The 23,976-nt window shown below is 38.9% G+C and overlaps 1 protein-coding gene across 3 annotated transcripts in view; it reads left to right on the forward strand.

The window, feature by feature from the left end:
* The window catches only part of CHRM3 (cholinergic receptor muscarinic 3), a 491,309-nt gene that overhangs the window by 129,207 nt on the left and 338,126 nt on the right, over positions 1-23,976 (forward strand). For 2 of the 3 annotated variants that reach the window (XM_044239424.1, XM_044239423.1), the window contains exon 2: positions 14,085-14,193. The gene's annotated coding sequence lies outside the window, so the exon portion shown is untranslated. Of the gene's footprint in view, positions 1-14,084; positions 14,198-23,976 lie in introns of all 3 variants that reach the window. The other variant, XM_044239425.1, reaches the window with a different exon arrangement.

The following is a 23,976-nucleotide window of genomic DNA, read 5'->3' on the forward strand; positions in this document are numbered from 1 at the left end:
AAAGTATTCCAAAAACTATGGGGTGCCTGGGTGGCTCAGTGGGTTAAAGCCTCTGCCTTCAGCTCGGGTCATGATCCCAGGGTCCTGAGATCGAGCCCCGCATCAGGCTATCTGCTCAGCAGGAAGCCTGCTTCCTCCTCTCTCTGCCTGCCTCTCTGCCTACTTGTGATCTCTGTCTGTCAAATAAATAAATAAAATCTTTAAAATAAGCAAATAAATAAATAAATAAAGTATTCAAAAAAAATAGAAAAGGAAGGAAACTTGCAAATGTATTCTATGAGGCCAGCATTACCCTGGTATTAAGACACCACTAAGAAAGAGAACTACAGGCCAATACTCCTAATGAACATGAATGCAAAAATCCTCAAAAAAATACTAGCAAACCAAATTCAACAATCATTAAAAAAATATCATCGTCATGATCAAGTGGGACTTTTCTCTGGGCTACAAGGGTGCTTCAGTGTTCACAAATCAATCAACATGATATACCGTATCAATTAGAGACATGGAAAGAACCATATGCTTATTTCAATAGATGTGGACAAAGCATTTGACAAAATACAACATCAATTCATGATAAAAACCCTCAACAAAGTAGGTATAGAGGGAACATACCTCAATGCAATAAAGGCCAAATAAGAAAAACCCACAGCTAACATCATTCTCAGTGGGGACAAACCGAGGGCTTTTCCACTAAGTTCAGGATCAAGAGAGGGATGTCCATTCTCACCACTTCTATTCAATATAGTCCTGGAAGTCCTAGTCACATCAATCAGACGAAGAAAAGAAATAAAAGACAATCTAGATTGGTAAAGAAAGGAGTAAAATTTTCACTTTTGCAGTTGACATGATACTCTGCATAGAAAACCTGAAGGACTCTCCCAAAAAAATACTAGAACTGAAACACGAATTCAGTAAACTTGCATGATACAAAATCAATGTACAGAAATATGTTGCATTTCTATATACCAATAATGAAATAGCAGAAAGAAAAATTAAGGAATCAGTCCTAATTACACTTGCACCAAAAACAATAAGATAGGAATACACATAACTAAAGAGATGAAAGACCTGAACTCTAAAAACTATGAAACGCTGTTGGAAGAAATGAAACACAACACAAAGAAATGGAAAAACATTCCATGCTCATGGATTGGAAGGAAAAATATTGTTTAAATGTCTATACTACCCAATGCAGTCTACATATTTAATGCAATCCTTATCAAATGCCAGCACCATTTGAACAGAATAGAAAACCCAGAAATAAACCCTGCAACTGTATGGTCAGTCTTCAATAGAGCAAGAAAAAATATCCAATGGGAAAAGGAGAGTCTCATCAACAAATGGAGTTGGTAAAACTGGACAGCAACATTGCAAAAGCGATAAACTGAACCACTTTCTTACACCATACACAAAAATAAATTCAAAATGGTTTAAAGAGCTATATGTGAGACCTAAAAACATAAAAATCCTATGACACTGGCAGTAACCTCTTTGACATTAACCATAGCAACTTCTTTTTTTTTTCCCAGCTTTATTGAGGTGTCATGACAAACAATGTATATTTTTATGATGTACAGTGTGGTGTTTTGATATATATATACATCGTGAAGTGATTGTCACAGTCAAGCCAAGTAACACATCCATCACCGTACATAGTTGTGTGTGTGTGTGTGTGTGTGTGTGTGTTGAACAGGTTAAGATCTACTCTTACAGCAAATTCTGATTTACAGTAGAGCATCATTAACCATAGCAACTTCTTTCTAGATATGCCTCCTGAGGCAAGGGAAACAAAAGCAAAAATAAACTATATCATAATAGAAAGGTTATCTACAGCAAAGGAAACAATCAACAAAACCGAAAGTCAACCTATGGAATGAAAGAAGATATTTTGAAATGACATATCCAATGAAGGTTTAGTATCCAACATGTATAAAGAACTTACAAAATTCAATACCCAAAAAATAGTCCAGTTAAAATATGGGCAGAGATGTGAATAGACACTTCTCCAAAGAAGACATACAGATGGCCAACAGACACATGAAAAATGCTCAACATCACTCATCATCAGGGAATTGCGAATTAAAACCACAACGAGTTATCACCTACACCTGTCAGATTAGCTAAAATCAAAAGGATAAGAAACAACAAATATTGGTGAGGATTTAGAGAAAAATGTACTGTCCTGCATTGTTTGTAGGAATACAAACTTGTGCAGCTACTGTGGAAGGCTGTGTGGAGGATCCTCAAGAAGTTAAAAATAGATCTACCTTATAATCTAGCAGTTGTATTACTATTTACCCAAAGAATACAAAAACACTAACTCAAAGGGATACATTCACTCCTGTGTTTATAGCAGAGTTATTTACAATAGCCAAGATATGAAAGCAACACAAGTGTTTATTGAGTAATGGATTAATAAAGAAGATGGGGCATATGTATACAATGGAATATTACTCGGCCATGAAAAAGAAAGTAATCTCACCATTTGCAATGACATAGATGGAGCTAGAATTATGCTAAGTGAAATAAGTCAGTTAGAGAAAGACAAATACCATGTGATTTCACTCACATGTGGAATTTAAGAAGCCAATCAAACAAGCAAAAGGAAAAGAAGGAGAGGGAGTGAGAGACAAATTAAGAAATAGACTCTTAATTGTAGCCAACAAACTGATGGTTATTGAAGTGGGGTTGGGTGGGGGGCTGGGGTTAGGTGATGGAAATAGGTGATGAGCACCAAATGAGGTAGGAAATTGTTGAATCACTGTATCATATACGTGAAAGTGGTATAACACTGTTATGTTAACTAATTGGAGTTAAAATAAAAACTTAGAAAAAAGAATGTGTTAAAAGAAAATAATTAAAAGAGAAGAATGCCTGGTAAAGTTTAATATAATCCTTGCTCCAAATTTAGGCATAATCACCTCTTAAGAAAATGAGAACAAAAATGACCAAAGCAGATTGTTAAAATGTTACTTTTTTTGTTTTTTAAGATTTTATTTATTTATTTAGAGGAAGAGAGAAAGTGAGAGCACAAAAGGGGGAAGAGAAGGAGAGAGAGAAGAAGAAGCAGGCTCCTAGCTGAGCAGGAGCCCGATATGTGGTTCAATCACAGGACCCCCAGGATCGTGGCCTGAGCCCAAGGCAGACACTTACCTTACTAAGCCACCCAGGTGCCCCAAAATGTTATTTACGTTTTTAAGTCTATTTTCACTCTAACTCATTAATTTCCTGATTTTTTTTTTTTTTTTTGCAAAGTCCCCCTAACTAAAACCTTTAAATAATTCTGGGCCATCCTTGAACTATTCTGAGCACTCTGATAGAAATACATATTCTAAACTATTCTTATTCTCATTCTTTGTTAGGAGAGGAAACAAAAGGTCAAATTTTTCCACGTTTTTAGGGAAGAAAAGCAATGTAATCCTTTTTTCCCTCCATTTTTGTGTGAACATGGTAATAAAACATACTAAGGCTCCCATAACTAAGCCAAACTTTCCATGATGGGAAATGGGCACATCCATGATAAGGTTAATCTGGTCACCTCCTCTGCTGCTCCACTGAGTGTGAGTTGACTCAACAGTCCCCACTATGTAGTCAGAGGCCCCTGCTTCCTTTCCTTACCATTATATGTGTGTCAGAATGGCGGTGTTCATTTTAGGCAAACACACACACACACACACGTACGCTCACTCTGATTTGCAATGATAGGTCTTTAACTTCCAAAGAATTTTCATGTGTATGTTACTCTATTTTATCCCATGTAATAGATTAGGAAATGGATCCCAAACTAGCTCACTGTCACCTAACTACATGCTGATGCCAGAATTAGCACCACTTTTCACTGTAGACATCTACCTATCATTTCCAGTTTCAGGGACAGAAACTGGAAAGTAAACAAAAGAAACAGAAAGTAAACAAAAGTTTAAGTTATCGTATGGTGGAAGGCAAATGAAATTTGGCATAATCCAACCTAAGTATGAATCACCAGTTTCCTCATCTGTATAATGGGGCTAATGTACCTTTTCAAGGTAGTAAGACACAGTCCATATTGGGAACAATTAGCATTTGCCCTAGTCCAAGAAATAGCCATGTATAATAAAAATAATAATCTGTAGTTGTAGTAAGGCCCTCGTTAATCAAAGGATCTCGTATGCTGGCGGCTGCTGAGCTTCAGGAATGGCTTATTTGGAAGATCCTATCTTTCCGTAAGGATGTGCATCCATTGGAAACTATTCCAGTATGCATCAGGCACTGTGCTAGGCACTGGAGATGCAGAAGTGAGAAAGAGCCTCTGCTCTCATCCAGCTCACCATGTACATGCTTCCCTTAGCATGTGCAGCCTGGACTGCTTCTGCAACTTTCTTCTACCAAATGATTGTACCTTTATCAGAACCTCAGTGATGGAATTCCTTCAGCACCGAATTTTTGAGGTGAGGAGGATGGACAGAGTTCAACGTGGCATTGCCCAGGATGCCTGTTCGTCTATGCCAGTGACCTAGCATCTGCATGCTGTGAACGTAAACTCAGTTGGGAGCAATCTTGTCATGGTTAATATTGGCATTATGCTCTCAGCCCACCTGAGGCAAAAAGCTCTTAATGCATCTTATCTCTTCTCTCCAATAGGGAGAATTCATCCTATTGTTTCTGTGTTACCATGCTGAGAACTCTGAGTGCAGACCATCACTAGGTCTTACTTAAGAGACCTTTATTTTACATCTAGTGTATATTTTAAGTCCTTTACATCTCTCCTTCCCTCTTTGGGCCCTGTGTTTCTAGCACCCCAGAGCCACACCGAGTGTGGGATCTGCCTTGTGAAAACACTTTCACGTTCCTGTCAGGCAGTTCTTCAGGCTCCTGTGAGATGAGGACTATAAATCAGGCTGTCCCCTGGGCTTTTGGGTACAGACTGCTGCAGTTTGACCTTGAACCAGAGAGGTGCCACCTAGCCCGGAATTGCTAATGCAGCAGACTGACTATTAGAAGCGTGCTGAATGGACAGTGTGCACGGTGTTCAAGCTGCAGGCCTGCTGCACCCATGAAGGACTGCTGAGCCTCCATCATTACTCTCCTAGGACCGAGTCTTGGCGTGGCCATATTATGTCTGTTCCTCCCCATTCTACTCTACACTCAGAGTCCTGGCAGAGAGACGAACACTGGACTTACATGGCTTATCCTCATGGTTTTCAGCTGAAGTATTGAAATTCTCACTTTGGCTCTGGTTTTCCAGTTCCCACAGTGCAGGGTGTTTGAGGAGCGTGAGGTTCGAGTGCTCTCCGTTCAATCTCAACCGTTTATTTCGATGTTCCAGCTGGAGGACATGGCGACTAGTTTTCTTTTGGCCAAAGCCACCGTGCTCCGACGGCAAACAATCTCTACTGAGATGGAGAGCGCAGTTTCAGGATTAATACTAGGAGCTATGACCGAGGGAAGAGGGTGCATCCCACCGACCGGCCCTGGTGGTTAGTGGAGAGGCTGCCCGCCACCGCGTTCCTGTGTCCAGCAGTAAGTTGTATGCTTTTGGAATCCAGGAGACCCCTGTCCAGAGGTTAATAATCAGAATGAGTGTGTTCTTTGTATAAAATGCACACCCCTAGAGCAGCTTAATCATGTGAGCCATATACCTGTATACCCTAAGACAGCTGCTTGTCCTTTGTATCTTAATCCTGTCCTCGATCTCACTTTGTACGTGGCCTGGAAACCTACTTTCTCTAATGTAGTGGAACTCCTTCCTCTCATCCACATTTAGAGTGCTACTTTCCTTGCTTAAATGTGTTGGATGGAGAGCTGCCTTGTGCTAAGAGACAGCTGGGTGAAGCCGTGCACTGAGAACCTGAATGCATTTTGCCATAAGCAAACCTTGCTGCTGCTCTTAAGCCATAAGTACACCCTCCTTCTGCCCCAAGAGCACAGTATCCTATTGCCCTAAATGTTTGTTCTAGTCTTCCTTACTTAGTCCAGAGAATGCTGAGTATCAGCACTAAAGAATGCTTCCCCGTTTGTCTTGCCCTGGGCCCTGGCATTAAGAAGCGTTATCATTTCCAAAGACTAAGGAGCATTTGTTAGGTTTGTAAATATTCTGACTCCAAAGTGTACCTGACACATCTCTTTACCCAAAATACTAGTAAACCATCATCTTTTTTTGAAAACTGTAATATTCATGGGAGGTAGCTGTGCAATTTCTGAGTCATAAATCACTTCCTTTCAAGACAAAACTAGGAAAGTGTCCAAAGGCATTTGCGACGATAACCATCTAAATATCCAGGCTGGTTAGATGAAAAGAGAAAACCCCAACATTAATTTCTGTGTTCTCTTGGCTGCCTTTCTTCTTACTGTGCTTCCAGGAAACCAAGGCCTTTCCAGGTGTCAGAATCTCTGGGGCACTGGCTTCTCAGTACTGGAAAGTGAACCTGAACTCTAGCGATGTAAGAATTTGTAAGGAAGCTGTTCCCATTTAGAGATAAATGCATATTTTGCCTCTGTGGATCTACTCTGGTAGAAATCTTCCACATTCCAGTAGTGGGTTCCATTATGTTTTAAGAGCCTTACTGAGCTTTTTTTTTTTTTTTTTTTCCCCTCCCTTTCCTTTTGTTTCTTAGGCTTCAGAGATGACTGACTCTTAAGTTTCCTTTCCTTGGGCTTCACTCTGGAATCCCTAGCAGATATCAATCAAATGACCGATTTCATAGATTGCTAATTTTGTTGCAGTTCAATAAAGGAATAACCCTTTAACCACTCGTCCAGTCTAAACATCTCTTGGTCTAATAACAATTATTTTTCTTCCCTTTTATCATCCATAAATTCCCTGGTACATTAGCATGGATCATGGTCCCTTTTAACATAAAGATTCAAACCTTAATACCATTTGTTCCTTAAGGACTTACTCTGTGGTTGTGATTTAAGAATGTTTAATCGAGGGACGCCTGGGTGGCGCAGTTGGTTGGACGACTGCCTTCAGCTCAGGGCGTGATCCTGGAGTCCCGGGATCGAGTCCCACATCAGGCTCCCAGCTCCATGTGGAGTCTGCTTCGCTCTCTGACCTTCTCCTCGCTCGTGCTCTCTCTCACTTTCTCTCTCTCTCAAATAAATAAAATAAAATCTTTAAAAAAAAAAAAAAAGAATGTTTAATCGAGAAGCTCTCTGATACGGAGTTAGGTTCTGAAGGGTAACTTAATTGAACTCCCAGTATCCTTCCCCACCCCAAACCACATCGTAATTCTTTATATGCTTAGGGTCTGTGATGTTGCAGTGAGTTCTGCATTATGCAGAGCTCTACTCCCAGGAACCTTAACTTTTCTTCGTAAAAGAATCGGTTAGATTGGGCTTGGTTTCTGCCTCTGCCTACTCATGGCTCTTTGGCTGTGAAATTCAGTCTGTGAGAACCTCAGCTTCTTTGAAATACCAGTAGCAACAGTTTGGGAAGATTGTGGAAAGAAAACAAATCCACATGTAAAGTACCCATCAAAGAGCCTGGCACAAAGTAGATGCATGAGTAATGCTAACTGTTATAATACTTCTGCTAAAAAAGACAGGGAGAGAGAGGAGGAGGAGGAGAAGCATAGGAGGAAAAGAAGAAAGTGAAGAGGAGGGCCATGGAATGGTTAGAGTAATGAGATTCTAGAATGTACCATAGTTTGGGGGAGGGTTTTTCCAAGTATCTCTTCATTTAATGTAATAGCTCTCATCTTCTGTGATCACATAAGGTGATGCGAGTCTCTAAAAGCCTTTTTTTTATTTTTCCCTTCTCTCTTTTTTCAGGAAGATGCCAGTAGAAAGTGCTTCTCACCTTCTCTCTGCTGGCCCTTTGCCCTAACCTTTGACCGCCTCTCTGCATTAGCTAACCTCCGCAGTGCCCCTCCATCCAGAGGCTCGGCCACTTGTCTACCATCATGACATTCTTGATTCATAAGGGAGCTCTTTCTCCACAGCCTGCTAAATGGATATCTCAGCCCAATCAGATAATATTGGGGTTAGATTTATAATTGAAGAGTTAGAAGCTGCTGTCTCTGCTTTGTAAATTACATATGAAAAAAATTCTCCTGATTTTTTTCTAGTCAATTTAACAGTCCTTACTTAAAATTAATACAGAAGACTACTTGGAACATCAAGAAAGCAAATGTAGCATAAACATAGAAGTTAATTTTGGGTACCACTTGTCTTTAAAGTTTAATAGCCAATAAATGTAAAGATGGATTGGCAATTGTCTCATTACAGATGTAAACACGTATCAACCTACCCACTAGCAATTTAAAATAAACTTAGAAATACACCTCCTCCTTTGGTTATTCCTGAGACTTTTCCACCAAGGCTGTCATTCTTTTCGATTTATTATTTCCTACCTTAACACTGTAGCTGTCTAATGCAGTTACTAAAATAGTTAATTCTTACAAAAATTAACTTTAGAGTCTTAACAGAGAAAGAGAAATAACCATCAGGTTATCCTTCAGATAGTGGGAAACCTAGCTAGAATGTGTATTTTCATGTTGAAGTTCACTGTGTGCCCTGGGCATAACCATTACTGTGCTCAAACCATGTATATATCAGCTTTGGCTCTCTGATCCTATTCATTGTGTGGGAGAAAAGCCACCCACTCACACAGAAGGACCTGCTTCTGATTCTCAGATGATCAGATTTCATTGTTATACAATTTCATTGTTATACAATCAAGGTCACTTTTTGGTACTTTCTTTCATAGAAGATGCTTTTGATTAAACAAATTTTCTTTACATTGTTTTGGCTTTGTTCTGTCATAATGAAATGAGAATAAGATAATATTAGTGGCCTCATGAGTGAGGGGCAGAGGTGAGAATTGCCTGCAGATCAAAGTCTGAGACACAGATGAGCTGTGAGCCGGGTGTCCTGTGGCAGTTAGCTTCCCTGTCCTGTCTGAGCACAAATCAACATGTTTTGAGTCTCAGCTGTTGCTCTTGTCAAATATTGTCTCCCTTTGCGGGCAATGACTTTTGTCATTATGTTTGATGTTGTTCTACTAAAATAGCATGCTTTCTATGTGAGATATATATATATATATATATATATATATATATATATCTCCATCCATCCATCCTCCAAGGGCAGGAGTCAGCATCAGTGTGTTGATTGCTTATGCTAATTGGCAAATATCAAGGTAAACTTGTCTATTTTAAGTAGAGTAGGTGGTTTAAATGAATCCATTCCAGAGAGAACTTAGCTTCAGTAATTTGTGTGTGTGTGTGTGTGTGTGTGTGTGTTTTAAATCTGCTTCTAAATGATTCCATCTCCAATAGCAAAATAAATAGACAAACAAATAGCTCTTTGTAAAACTACAGTAAGCATTTCCTTTGCTGACAGAAAAAGTGAGATTTCAAATGTGGAGAAGTCTGCGATGTTACCACCACTCATAAAAATGTAGTCAAGTCTGCTTTTTTTAAAACATAAATTTGAACTCAAGCAAGTTTGCACTTTTCTCAAATAAATTGATGAACTTCAAATAAGTTAGCTACAATCCTGTCTTATTTTTGCCATAGAGTCTTCCAATATTTATTATTTCCTTTACATGAAATTGCCTGTGATTTAATGAGCCTATCATAGCTTCTTATATTCTGTATTCATAGACACATATCCTTATGTTAGCATAACTTCCATACTTCTTATAGCAAACAAAGCATAATATAACTTTCACAGTATACCATTCCATAGTGATAAACTGTTTCCCTTTTGTTGGGTTATAATAACAGTAGTAACAATAACCACCACTTATTGACTATTTATACAGTGAGTATTCTGTTAAAAGGCTCTTTCAACAAAGTAGACACTGAGCTTAGTTTGTTATATGGAAATGCCTAGAATTTGATATACTTAAGTTTCTACTTTTTGTGTAACATTAATCAAGAAAAAACTTCCTACACTGCTCACCTTTAAGTTCCTCCTCTTAAAAAAAAAACAAAACAAAACAAAAAAAAAACAATGCCTGGAAATAGCTGACCTTGAGTATACCCATTAGAGTTGGGCACATAGTAGATGTTCAAAAAGTAGGGAAGATCATCATTGAGAAGTACTCCTGAAGTTGATTTGCCCAACTTGTTAGAAGAAATGTGTACAATTTTGTGCATATTTCCAGATGGATTTCCAATTAAACAGTCGGTGTCCTCAAGAATAGGCTAAGTATTCATTTCTTATACACCAGATCCTTACTGGGTTTGCTTTTGCATTCTTCTTGTGTTCATTCTTCTTTATTCTTTCAACAAATAACAGATGCCCTCTGCACCAAGCATTTCTGAAGTCACTGTTACACTCAGGTTTCAGCTGGCATGAAGGAGATGTTGTCTGTTCAGCAAGAGTCAAAAGACTTGGGTGTGGTCTATACTGCTAGGCCAGTAATAGGCAGAAGTGAATGTGGGGTGTGTGTGTGTGTGTGTGTGTGTACATGTGTGTATGCATGTGCACACACAGTCATCTGAGTGTGTGTTGTCTTCTCCATGAGGCTATTGATATTACAGCATACTTTATCAATGAAGATGCTGCAGATACAGCCTTCTTGGAAAGACACATGTTAATAGAGAATACACTATATTTGGGCGCATGGGTGGCTCAGTGGGTTAAGCTGCTGCCTTCAGCTCAGGTCATAATCTCAGGGTCCTGGGATCGAGTCCCGCATCGGGCTCTCTGCTCAGCAGGGAACCTGCTTCTCTTCCTCTCTCTGCCTGCCTCTCTGCCTACTTGTGAGCTCTCTCTGTCAAATAAATAAATAAAAATCTTAAAAAAAAAAAGAATACACTATGACTTATAATAATAGATTCATGCACAAAAAGTTGGGCCTGTATAATTCTGCCCAGGTGATTAAGGAGGGCTACAAAATTCACTACTGAATTAAACATTTTTCCAAGTGAATACAAATTTATCAGTATGATTAGAAAAGGGCTCAGTGTTAAAAATTGCAATCTACCCAAAGAAAGCAGAAAATGAAAAGTCAGGAGAGACCTACCTATGCAAAGCCATTCTCCTATAACTATAATTGGCATGGTGGGTGGCTGAGTATTAGTACAGGAGAGTGGGCAGGTGAACAGGGCGAGCCCTGATTGAAGATAGGAAGCTGGTGAAAATATCACATACTTCCCATGTGACAAGCAGTATGGACATTTTGTGTGTATTTTTCTTAGAATCTTTAGAATGACCCTGTTTTAGAGGTGATGCAAATGAGACTTTGAATACGAAGTTGTTCAAGGTCGTACAGCAAGTGCATGGTTGATTTGGTGTTCAGGGCCAAGACTTTGAAAGCAGAACCCCTTTTCTCTTCACCATGATGCAGTTAATAGTTAAATGGGAAACCACTTAAATGGCTTTGCCTTTATTTGGGTTTAATTCTGTGAAAAGAAATCTTTGGGGTTATGTTTTGTGATGTCTCAGAGTTCATTGAGAGTACAAAATAGATGTTCTACAAAACTTATTTTCACTTTCTTTGGTGTCTTTCAAACGTAAATGTTTCCTCTTCATAAAGACAGCATGGTTTTCCTTGTGCTATGTAGCAGATTTTTTTTTTAATAAGATCCTTAAATTATTTGTTATTTTTTGTTTTTATTTAAATGCCACCTAGTTAACAATATAGCATAATACCAGTTTTTGATGTAGAGTTTAGTGATTCAGCACGTACATACATTACCCAGTGCCCATCACAACAGATTCTTTTTTATAGGTGTTACGCTCTATTTTGCTTACCTTTATCACCCCTTTATCCATCTGTAGATATGGCCAGTGAGAACATCTCAGCTTGTTGGAGGACGACACTCCATCCATCCTCAATTGCCCAGCCTGTGTGCCACACTGAGTGTGGCTGAATCTCACCTTTCTGGCGCCTTCTCCAGGGAAAAGCCCCGCTGTCCCCCAACAAGCCTGGCCATACTCCCTGCAGCTGTTGCATTGCCTCTGGGACTCCTCATCTTCTGGGAGGATCAGATTCCCACCCCCTACTTCCAGTCTGCTCGAAAGCACCCTGTATCCCTAATAGCATCCCCTCCAAAAAGGCGATGATCCTTCCAGCCAGCCATTTCAATAAAAGGTCAGATAGTCCATATTTTAGACTTTGCGAGTCATGCTACTTGTCCCCACCCCTCAACTCTGCCATTGTAGCATGAAAACAGCCAGAGACAAGATGGAAATGAATGCCTGTGGCTGTGTTCCAATAAAACTTTATTTATAGACTCCGAAATTTGAATTTCAAATAATTTGCAGGCTTCTTTTGATTCCTTTCAACGATTTAAAAATGTAGGACCCATTCTTAGCTCACAAACATGTGGCAGGCTGCAGTCCGTCCGTCTCTCCTCTAGACAGACAGTGCACCAACAGCACTCCCTCCCTCTTCCGTGGGGTCAGCTGGGGTCTGACCATTGGAGTGTCTGATGAAGCTCTCTCATGAGAGTCTCCAATCCAGAGCTGCCTTGCCAGTTCCTTCCTGGAGCCTTTAGTTATTTTTGTTTGCTCCTGTCTTTGTGCGGGGGAAGACCCACGATAGGATCTGGTCATAAGGGAAGGTGGCGAGGTTCTGTTCACTAGCTGATATCTGATCTGGGAGTAAAAGGCGAATTCTTTTTCTCTGGAAAATTTCTTCATTTGTTAACCTTTAGCTGTTTTCAGGAACCTCTGCAATGAAGTATATTAAACTGATTACTGATCACTTTGTAATTCTTTGAGTATATGTATTTGACCTTAATTCCCATGATTTTTCAGATCATTGATCATAACCTTTCTTCTCTTGAGTTTGTGTTGCAAATGGGAAGATAACGTTGGCAAGTAAATGAAAGCATTGATCAAACAAGAGTATGAATTTAGACAAAAAAGATACACCAATTCCTGGTTTTTGCCATTTATTCGTTCACTTACTCAGCAAGTATTTACATGTGGCCAACCCTGAATCCCAAAATGAAAGCTCACTTTATAGCTCTCCCCACAGTGAAGAGCAGAGTATTATGCTTGTCGTCCAGGGACCGTGGGGATGAGGGCTGCAGAGGTCAAGGAGATTCAGCTTCCTTTGGTCCTCTTTGTATCTGTTACTCATATTGGAGGATAGATGGGGTCCAAAGGTCCAAGTAGGCATGGGACCATGCCTGTGTCTGTACACTCCACATGCTATGGTGAAAGAGCCTGGCTCTGGAGGGCAGAGTCTGGGGCCAGTGGCTCTACTTTCTGATCATAAATGTTGTAAATGAAAAGACTGTATTGCAGCTTTGTTGTGAAGACTGAAAAAAAAGCCATACCCAGGCCTGATAGAATGTTCAGCATGTAGACCCTAAAAAAATTCTACATCCAAGGATGTCAAATATACCTTTTGTTTTGTTCTTTTCTCTTTTTTTCAAAAGATTTTATTTATTTATTTGACAGGTGGAGATCACAAACAGGCAGAGAGACAGGCTGAGAGAGAGGAGGAAGCAGGTTCCCCGCTGACAGAGAGCCCAATGTGGGGCTCAATCCCAGGACCCTGAGATCATGACCTGAGCTGAAGGCAGAGGCTTAAACCACTGAGCCACCCAGGCATCCCTTGTACCTTTCTTTTTTTTCCCAAAGAGGGAAAGTAGTCGGTGGTGGTGGTGGTGGGGAACAGAGATAAGGTAAGATAGAGAATCTTAAGCAGGCTCCACCTTTAGCAAAGAGCCCTACACAGGGCTCGATCCCACAACCAGAGATCATGACCTGAGCCAAAATCAAGAGTCAGATGCTTAACTGACTGAGCCACCCAGGCGCCCCTGTTTTGTTCTTTATTGATAATTGTATAACCCTCCAGCAATGTTAAACCAATTTACTACTAAATTTACTACTTCCTAATCGGACTTATTTATTGACTGCCTAGTGTGTTTCCACAGCTATACTGTGCATCGTGAGGAAAGCAGAGACAGGTGAATCAAGGCCCCTCTGTTGGATTGTCAAACGCTTTTTTTTTTAATACTGTAGGTTGGACGGCTTGCATGGAGCGCTGGGTGTGGTGAAAAAATAATGAATAATGTTTTTCTGAAAATAAATAAATTGAAAAAAAATACTGTAGGTTGGAAAGCTACTCTTCTATGAATGATATAGAAAAACATTTATTAACTTTGCTATCTCTTTGTGTTTCTTTTTAGATCTGAACGGTGATGGCACACATTTCAGTTACAAGTTGCTCAGTGAGCTGTGGATTGACGGAACTATGACGGTCCTTGTCGTGATGTACGCCTGGAAGACCCTTCACTAGTAGGTATTTTCTATTCAGTATCATTTATGTGGTTACACTGAGATCTTCAATAGAGTATAAACTTACAATGAAAAATGTGTAAGATACATATGTTCGTGTTGATGTTGTGAATATGGCTAGATTTATTCTGGTTTGTACCAACCTATTGCAAAATGAAAGAACCCGTTAAAATGTATCTGTTACATGTGTGTATGTCTATTAGTAAGATAGTACATATACATCTCCATAGCAGAGTTTAGAAGAACAGACCTTTACCTCTCCTTTAACTGAGTGAAAAATGTCACTGGGAAGTCGCAATGTCTTTTGGTTCTTTAATGTCATATAATCTGGCAGTATAAAAATTTCACCTAATAGAATGTTTTGAAATGGTTTGATTTTATTGTAGTTTTAACCAACAGTGCATCGGATAATGCTTCCGCTTACCCAACTGCCATATGGTAATTGACACGTGATGTTTATGGCGCCATGGAAATGGAATTATACTATGTTAGAAAACCTTGATCTTCTCATTTGACCAGTTCCATATAACACAAAGATATACTATATCCATGTATAGTACAGGCTTCAGTTTTCTCCATCTGCAAAATGAGAGGGAGAATTTCTACTTTACCTAATTCATAAGATTACTTTATAGGTCCACTGAGCTAATACTGTAAAATTATTAGTTAATTGCAAACCCCATAAAAATGGTATGGTTGTGGTTGACTCATATTTCAACTAGGGAACTGGATAAAAGTTGTGATCATACTTTGTTTTTGTTTTTTGTTTTTTTAAGTTTTTTTTTTTAATTTAAATTCCAGTCATGTTAACATACATTGTAACATTAGTTTCACGTGTACAATGTAGTGATTCAGCACTTCCATACATCACCTTCTGCTCATCATAAGAAGTGCACTCCTTGGGGTGCCTGGGTGGCTCAGTCAGTTAAACATCTGCCTTTGGCTCAGGTCATGATCCCAGGGTCCTGGGTTCGAGCCCCACGTCAACCTCCCTGCAGGAAGCCTGCTTCTCCCTCTCTCACTGCCCCTGCTTCTGTTCCCTCTCTCACTATGTCTCCCTCTGTCAGATAAACAAATAAGATCTTTTTTAAAAAAAGAAGTGCCTTCCTTAATCCCCATATACTCTGCTTTTAAGTTGGTTAATACAGTTTGATATTTTGTGTGTTATTCCCCTAAATCATAAATGATAAGATCATACTTAATTTTAATTCATCACTAAAATGAATTTCTTGTATTTGAGAAAATGATGCTTAAATTTTGAGAAACATGTTTCTCAGGCACACTGCAAACGCCAGCCCCCACCAGCCATAGGAATTGGGTTTCTGGTCTTGATCTCCAGGATACTTTCTTATTAGACTTAATTTGGGGTATTTACACTTTGAGGAGAACAGATACATTAGATCCTTTTTATGTATAGTTTCATTTCAGGATACTAAGGAAATGATACAGAAATTCCATCAGGAATTATTCATTTGGTTTACTACATTTAATTCCTTTTCACTGCGATCTCTTCACTACTTCATCTACCTATTCTCTTTTGCTAACAGAACACAGTCACTCAGTTTAAGTAAAAGGTTGAAAATAAGAATCTCAACAAATATATTTAGTAAGATTGAGAAAGACTTTTTCACTAAAATTAAACGAGTTGTTATATAACCAGTCCAATGCAATGAGAGTGGTTTCCAAATTATTCTCCAGAAATTGGTGATGATTATTATTGAAAGGGCAATGGTTTATTACACGAATAAAGTGTTTGCATTTAGGTGAAACAAAATCCTTAATAACAGGTAGCATATATTCACTTGGTTATATTGTAGCATAGTCCTTAAGTATGGGGGGAACTGTCTAGAGTCAGCCTGGGGTTGCAGCCCAATTCTTTAATTTTTCCAGCTTTGCAGTATTGGACAAGTCACTTAACCTCTATCTGCCTTTGTTTGCTCATCTGTAAAATGGATCTGTTAATAAGAACTTGTATCTCATAGGGTTGTTGTGTGGATTACCTGAGTTAGTAGAGTCAGGTGCTTAGGAGCGCTGTGTGATGCTTAGTAACTAAGCAGTCTTAATGGTTATTATTCACTGGACAAGTGTGGGATTATGGTGACCACCACAGATTTTGGAATCAGAAAGCCCTAGGTTCAAAACTATTAATTCATGGTGGAACCTAGTCATTGAACCGTTTGAAGTCTCAGTTTTTTGGGGGGAAGAAAGGAAATAATAAAATATACTTCATACTGCTTAGGATGGTTTACCAAGGCATCTGGCAAGGAATGTTAGCCAATACCTGTGAAGATAGAATCACAAATTATTATGTAATGCAGTTTTGAAGTAATTTAAATCAGAGATTATCTGATTCTGAAAATGTCCTTCTTGCCATATGTTATATTTAGGGGACTTTTAGAAATGTGCCCAATTATAAGACTTACTTTGTTAAATCCAGAATTTCAAAAAAGACAACCGAATAATTTAAATCGAATCATACAACGCAAACAGAACTTATATATGGCATCCTGACTTAAAAAAAAAAAAAAAACTCATTAGCCTTTTTAGGCCTATCAGGCATATCAAACCAGTGTTTAATTTGTTACAAAGATTGGGCTGTTACTGCATTTAAAATGATTTTCTTTTCTAGAAAAATAGGGAAAAAAGAAGAAAAGAGGTGGAAATGCAGAACATGTGTCACAAAACGATGGGGAGGAAGGTCTTGCTTTTTCAGTTCCATGATCATGGTGTCTTTTATGCTTTTATGCTTATTCTTGTTATGAATAAACTTAAGGTATTGTCCATTGGGCTCATATTGGACAAAATTCAGTGGTTGTACTGGATGGCATATTTCAAACAAATCATTTTTTTTTTTCCCCAAGGTGGGAAATACTGATAATTTGGGACAGTGATCTGAGCCAAGAGCTAATTGCCTGATTGCCGTGTAGCACTCAGAACGGAAAGCCAAGTCTCCTTGCCTCACATGTTAATTATAAACCATCTGGAGCAGTAATGGTGCTTGGTCAGTCCAGGCCTGTGTCCATCCCAGCACCCAGAGAGTCTTTCATACATAAATTTAACCTGACTTATTTATAATTCAGATTGTAATATTTTCAATATTTGCTTTGTACCCTTCTGTTATCCTTCCTATTTGCTTTTGCAGTAGGGTTAGTTTTTAAGAGTTTGCCCAGGATGAGGACAGTCTTGGGTGTGAAGGAGGCTTTTGAGTGTAAAGTTTTGGAGGGGAATTCCTAGCTAACAGCCCACGTTCCATGTATGTGTGCTTGGGGACCTGGGTGAGAGATGACCTTGGTGCTTCTTCTGACCTCTTTCCACAGGGCTTTGCATCTCTCCATACTTTGAATCTTTCATCATGGTCAACATTCACATCCTGAAGTCTTGTATTAGGATTTAGGGTGTAATAAAAAGAAAAAGCAGAGTCAAGGTGCTCATCTAAACAAATGGATTCTCATGTTGTCCTGCTTATTTCCCCAGCCATAATATATTTGTGATGTCTATCTCAAAACTTTTTGGTGGCTTTAGGAGTGTCCTTTTATACACATCCATGGAAGATAAGTACTATTAATCAGAACAGGGGAAGGTGGAATTGTATATTAAGTAATTCAACATTCCTGTAGGTTTCAGCTTTTTTTTTTTTTTTTTTTTTAAAGAAATACAGAGATGGGAGTGCCTGGATGGCTCAGTTGGTTAAGCATCTAACTCTTGGTTTAAGCCCAGGTCATGATATTGGGTCTTGAGATCAAGTCTTGCATCAGGCTCTGCACTCAGCTCGGGGTCCCCTGAAGATTTTTTCCCCTTCCCTCTGCTTCTACCTACACACATGTATGCTCTATCTTTCTAAAATAAATAAATAAATCTTTAAAAAAGAGAGAGAGAATAAGAAAGTAAATACAAGGGGAAGCAAACAAACAAAAATAATCTGTAAATCAGTAAACAAAACCCTCATGATGTAGCCACAAGAAATTTTATCTGAAAACTTATTTTAGAAGCAGACTTCAAATAATTTAGTTTAATGTTGATTCTTGAATAGTACCATTTTACAGGAAAGACCATTGGTTACTCTAAACCAGTATTTTAACACTCAACATCCATCTTTGTTCCCTAATGTACATCAGTTATATAAGGAGGAGTCAGTGCAGGTTAATTATGGCAAACTTGATCTCAGTAACACAGGGTATCTCAAGCCATTCAGCATTCACAGATGACTGTAGGTAGGCAAGTGGAAAACATTAAGCCAGTTAAGATGTATTTAAGAGAGGAAAATGCATGAGCTATTTTAGATTGACGTGCTTCCAGCAAAAAGGGATAATGTTTGAATGAATCATGTATCAAGAATACTCATCCAGTTGTGTAAGCAGAAGTATAGGACTAATGTAGGACTGATGAATATTTATCTAGTTGTGTAAGCAGAAACATAGGACTAATGTAGAAGTATAAGACTAATGTAATCACAATATTAAAGCTTTGATAGGCTCCAGTAAGCAGAGCACAATACAGCAAGAATAATACATTATTGAAAGAAGTGGGTTTTTGTAATTCCCAAAGGTAAAGCTTGGAAGATTTCCAGATTGTTTCCAGATAACTTTTTAAGTCTTTATTTTATGTATTTGAAGATTAGAATATCTCAGTGACTATTTTCTGACATTCTTTTTAGCTAAAGAACTTACAGTTGTATGTTGAAATAGAGTAATAATAATGGTGATGACCATCTACCTAGCCAGTGAATATGCAATTGGGTTTCATCTCAAATTGTGCCACATCATCAGGCCATCTTCACAAAAGTTATGCAGGGACAGCCTTATCACCTTCTTTTTACAAAGGAAATGTATAATACACATTGTACATTACTGATTCACATGCGAACTTACATAATCTAAACTTTGTAATGGCCTCTTTGATACAAGATGGCCACATACCTATGGAGAAATATCATATTTTATGAATATAGAAAAATAATTTAATTTCTGAAATAAAACTAATTTTGAAAGTAGAATGCACTTCAGGTTTTCGGCCATGTCTATTTCACATTCTCGAGAATAAATAGCTTATAAAATTATAATTAAAGCTTTCCCCTTTTATCCTTCTGCAACAACTGATATGAATAAAAATGAGAATCTGCACTTATTTGAGATGTGTTTTCAGTGACAGATACAAGCAGGTGTTTTTCAGAAAATGCATGAAAAATGCATCTTTACGACTGGACAGTTTATCTTTAAAATTAAATAAATCTTACTTGACCTATTTTCTTAGGTCTTTTTTTTTTTTCCCCATAAGAATGGTCAGTATAAATACCATGAAAGCAGCATGTGTTTCATAGAGAAATGGATTGCTTCCACAAAATTGAGCCTAAAATTCTTGGTCTCAACAAATATCTTCTGTACACCTCACGAAAGGCTCTCACATTAATTCTCTCTTTTCAACTCAATCAGTTGAAAGGAATTTTGTTGATTTGTCTATGCTTTGCCTCTCGCTCCGATGGACAGATATTAACACTGTTTCACTCTGCCTTAGATGTGCACTCAATGGATCTCTTTCCCCCAACAAGGAATACATAAATGTAATTTTAAAAAAAACAATAAGCCTGAGAAGCAGAGATAGTTTTGAAGAAGCAGTGGTTTTAACACTTGCTTTTAAATAAAGAAGATATTTATAATATGTTGGAGTCATTTAAAACCTAAGGGGACTAAATAATCTGAAAGAAAAATCATGATTTAAATTGCATTAGTTAAATATTTGAGGCTGGAGAACTCAAGTATTCTCTTTATGCATTCAACAAATATTTCTGGACCTATCTCTATGCAGTAGGCCCTGAAAAGAAGAAACAAATTCTTGTCCTCATTGAGTTTTCTAGGTAGCCAGTGGGGAGTGGGGAGCAGGAGGTATGGAGGAGGGAGTTGAATGTGTGTGTGTGTGTGTGTAACTTATTTATATATAACTTATTTATAGTGATATGTATCATTAAATATATGTATATACAAATAGTAATAAATTTAACTTTACATAAAAGCAGGTGCTTTTTTTTTTTAAGGTTTTATTTATTGATTTGACAGAGAGAGACACAGTGGGAGAGGGAACACAAGCAGAGGGAGTGGGAGGGGGAGAAGCAGGCTTCCGGCCAAGCAGGGAGCCCAATGCTGGGCTTGATTCCAGGACCCTGGAATCATGACCTGAACCAAAGGCAGCCGCTTAATGACTGAGCCACCCAGGCACGCCAAGCAGGTGCTTTTTATATCAGGAAAAAAAAAAAATAAAAAACTTTTCTTTGAACTTTCTAGAAAGTGTAGTTGTAAATTATAAAGTTGGAAATTCTTACTCATCAAAACTCCTTACTTTGATCATTTCCAGAAATGAAATTTTTGATAAACAATCAGTCTTTGTTTGAACATCATTCATGTGTTTCCACTCTTGTTTTCTTTATTCATTGTAAGATGATTTGTAGGTGCTCCAGAATCTAAAGGAGAAGTCCTCAAGGCTATTCTGTGCAACATCCGATAGTACCAAGGGGTATTATAGGGGCTAATGGGGACAGAAAACTCACACACCATGAGACCCAAGGGGGGAAAAAATAACAGAGAAGAGAGAAGGAATTCCAATTTTTTGTTCTTCAATTGAAGCTGAAGTTCTCTCTGCTGAAGCATGGAGTAACATGGACGCGTTAAGCTTGTGAGCGTTGGTTGTAGAACCAAAGTCATTGATCCATAGACATTACTTAAGTAGAAATGTAGCACTGAGTGTGTACTTAGAGCTTGTGAGGAAAGGAACAAGCGAAAAATTAGATAAACAAAGTGTCATCTGGGCGCCTGGGTGGCTCAGTGGGTTAAAGCCTCTGCCTTCAGCTCAGGTCATGATCCCAGCATCCTGGGATCGAGCCCCACATCAGGCGCCCTGCTCGGCAGGAAGCCTGCTTCTCCCTCTCTACTCTCCCTGCTTGTTTTCGCTCTCTGGCTGTCTCTCTCTGGCTGTCAAATAAATAAAAAATTTTTTTTTAAAAAGTGTCATCCATACACTGTGTTGAGTCAGTTTTGCAAGTGGAAAGTGAGTCAGTCATTTTTGGTGATTTTTGGATGCCATATAATGACCTCTTAAGCCGAACAAATAAATGGATATTAAATTCCAATTACTTAGACTGAAGCGATTGCTGAAAGTTACCCACCCATTCCTCTTGGGGGAGATGTGAAACATCCTAGCTCTGCATTCCTTTAAAAATATATTTCTTTTCTTTTCTTGAAGCACAGCTTCATGTTTGGAAACTTACCTACTTTCTAGGTTTTCTGACTACATGATTTTGGTGGTGTTCCCAAACCAAGATCATTTAACTTTCTTGCCACTGATGTAAAAGTCCGTGCTTGATACAAAATGGGCAGAAAAGATTTTGCAGCCTTTCTTGATAGTGGATTTTTTTAAATGTAGCTTTTTAACATAACCTAGGTTCAAATATAATGTAGTCAAAAGATAATATCTAATGCCTTTTTTGACAATGGAGTAAAACAGGGCTGAGGTGGAGGAACAGGAATAGCTCATCAGGGCTAGTTTTGTTTTTTTCCACTACTCCATACAGAGCGCAACAGCAAAGGATTTCTGCCAAAGTAAAAATTGTTGACAAAGTACTTATTATTAAGTCCCCATCCTATGTACTAACAACCTTCCAGGTATAGCATGCTAATAGTAGAGAAATTACAGCTGCATTTCCGTATCTAATACTCCTAATGTTTGTCTACTAAAATGCACTAAACAAGTTGTAGAAATATCAGAGTCTTGGGGCTTCTGGGTGGCTCAGTCGGTTAAGTGTCCCACACTTGGTTTCAGCTCAGGTCATGATTTTAGGTCATGAGATGGAGCCCTGATTCATGCTCTATGTTCAGACCAGTCTGCTTAATTCTCGCTACCTCTCCCTCTGCCCCTCCCTCTGCTCATGTGTGTGCGTGCTCTCTTTCTCTCTCTCTCTCAAAGAAATAAAATCTTAAAAAAAGAGATATATTAGAGCTTTTTTAAATTAAGCTGGATATCTAGCTTCCTCAAGGAAAAAGCACATAAGATTAGTTTGCAAGACAGTAAGTCTCAGGCAAGAAAGAACTCATTGTATAGAAATTCCAAGTTGTTTGTTTCAGTTTTGTTAGAACTCTCAGTGGGAAATTAACACAAAGGAGGGCACAGAGGAGGAAACAAATAAATGTTAGTTGAGTTGAATAATCCCCCTGCTTACCAATTTCTTTGAGAGATCAACTACACCCTTAGACTGTATTACCAAAGGTGTTTATTTTTTTTAAACTTTGAAAAGTAACTGACTCATGGACTTTAATCTCATTCTTTCCTTGATGCTGTGGGCTTGGAGAGCCTCGGGGGCTGCCGTAGAGTAAGGAAAAGCCATTTAGTAGAGAGCCTCCGTTTTGTTCAGATACTCTTTAGCCTGCTAATGAGAAGGGCAACTCAATCACATCGCTTCTGACACTCAGACTTCTGCGTTCAGCTGGACACTGAACAAAGCCAGTCTTTCCATCGGAGTTCCCTGTCAGCGTTGCTCAAACTTCAAGGGTGACCTCTGAATCAATCATAAAATCAGCTTAGTAGAGTGCCAACAGCATTTTTAAATGAAACACGAGAAAATTAAAAAAAAAAAAAAATAAGAGTGTCTCCCATCCTCACTTTTTTTTTTTTTTTTTAAAGATTTTATTTATTTATTTGACAGACAGATCACAAGTAGGCAGAGAGGCAGGCAGGAAGAGAGAGTTGGAAGCAGGCTCCCCGCTGAGCAGAGAGCCGGATGCGGGGCTCGATCCCGTGACCCTGGGATCATGACCTGAGCCGAAGGCAGAGGCTTTAACCCACTGAGCCACCCAGGCGCCCCCATCCTCACTTTTTATAAAACCTTTGTTTCATGTGTATTTGTATATAGTGGTGTCAGGTCAGAGATAAAGTGTGTTTATGATTAGGTGCCACGGTCAAAAAAAGAAAACCACTGTTACTTTTCTAAATTCTGTCTTCTTAATTTGTCCCTTATAGTTCATCCATTTTCAAAATCTTCATTTCAGTACCTCCTTTATGTCCCTGTAGACAGCTCTTTGGTTCCTCAGTATCTCCCTCGTCACAGCAAACCCATGGTATAGAGATCCCCCAGACTGCTCTCTAAATGTCGTCTGAAGTAATGAGTTAATGGCATTCTCACAGCAGTTACAATTTTGTACATCTGAATTTGAACTTAGTTTTTATTCCCACTCTTTCTCTTCCCTTAATCCCTGTTATGACTCCCGGTAATCATCACTGCCCATTGGAATTTCTGAGTCCTTTTCCCAGCTTCCTTGCCTCTTTAACCAAAGTGACTGATCAATCCAGACAGTTCTATCACCTAATGTCCTTTAAAACAATCCTGTTCTTGGGGCGCCTGGGTGGCTCAGTGGGTTAGGCCGCTGCCTTCGGCTCGGGTCATGATCTCAGGGTCCTGGGATCGAGTGCCTCATCGGGCTCTCTGCTCAGCGGGGAGCCTGCTTCTTCCTCTCTCTCTCTCTGCCTGCCTCTCTGCCTACTTGTGATCTCTCTCTGTCAAATAAATAAATAAAATCTTTAAAAAAAAAAAAAATCCTGTTCTTGGGGCACCTGGATAGCTCAGTCAGGCAAGCGTTCAGCTCAGGTCATGATCTCAGGTTCCTGAGGTGGAACGTGGTGTCAGTCCCCACGTTGCGAGAGGAGCCTGCTTAGGATTCTCTCTCTCCCTTTTCCTGTGCCTCCCAAAACCCTGTGCACACGCACCCTCCCTCTCTCTTTCTTTTAGAACCAAACACAACCAAT

This window comes from Neovison vison, chromosome 2 (assembly GCF_020171115.1).
Source record: "Neovison vison isolate M4711 chromosome 2, ASM_NN_V1, whole genome shotgun sequence".
NCBI classification, from domain to species: Eukaryota; Metazoa; Chordata; class Mammalia; order Carnivora; family Mustelidae; genus Neogale; species Neogale vison.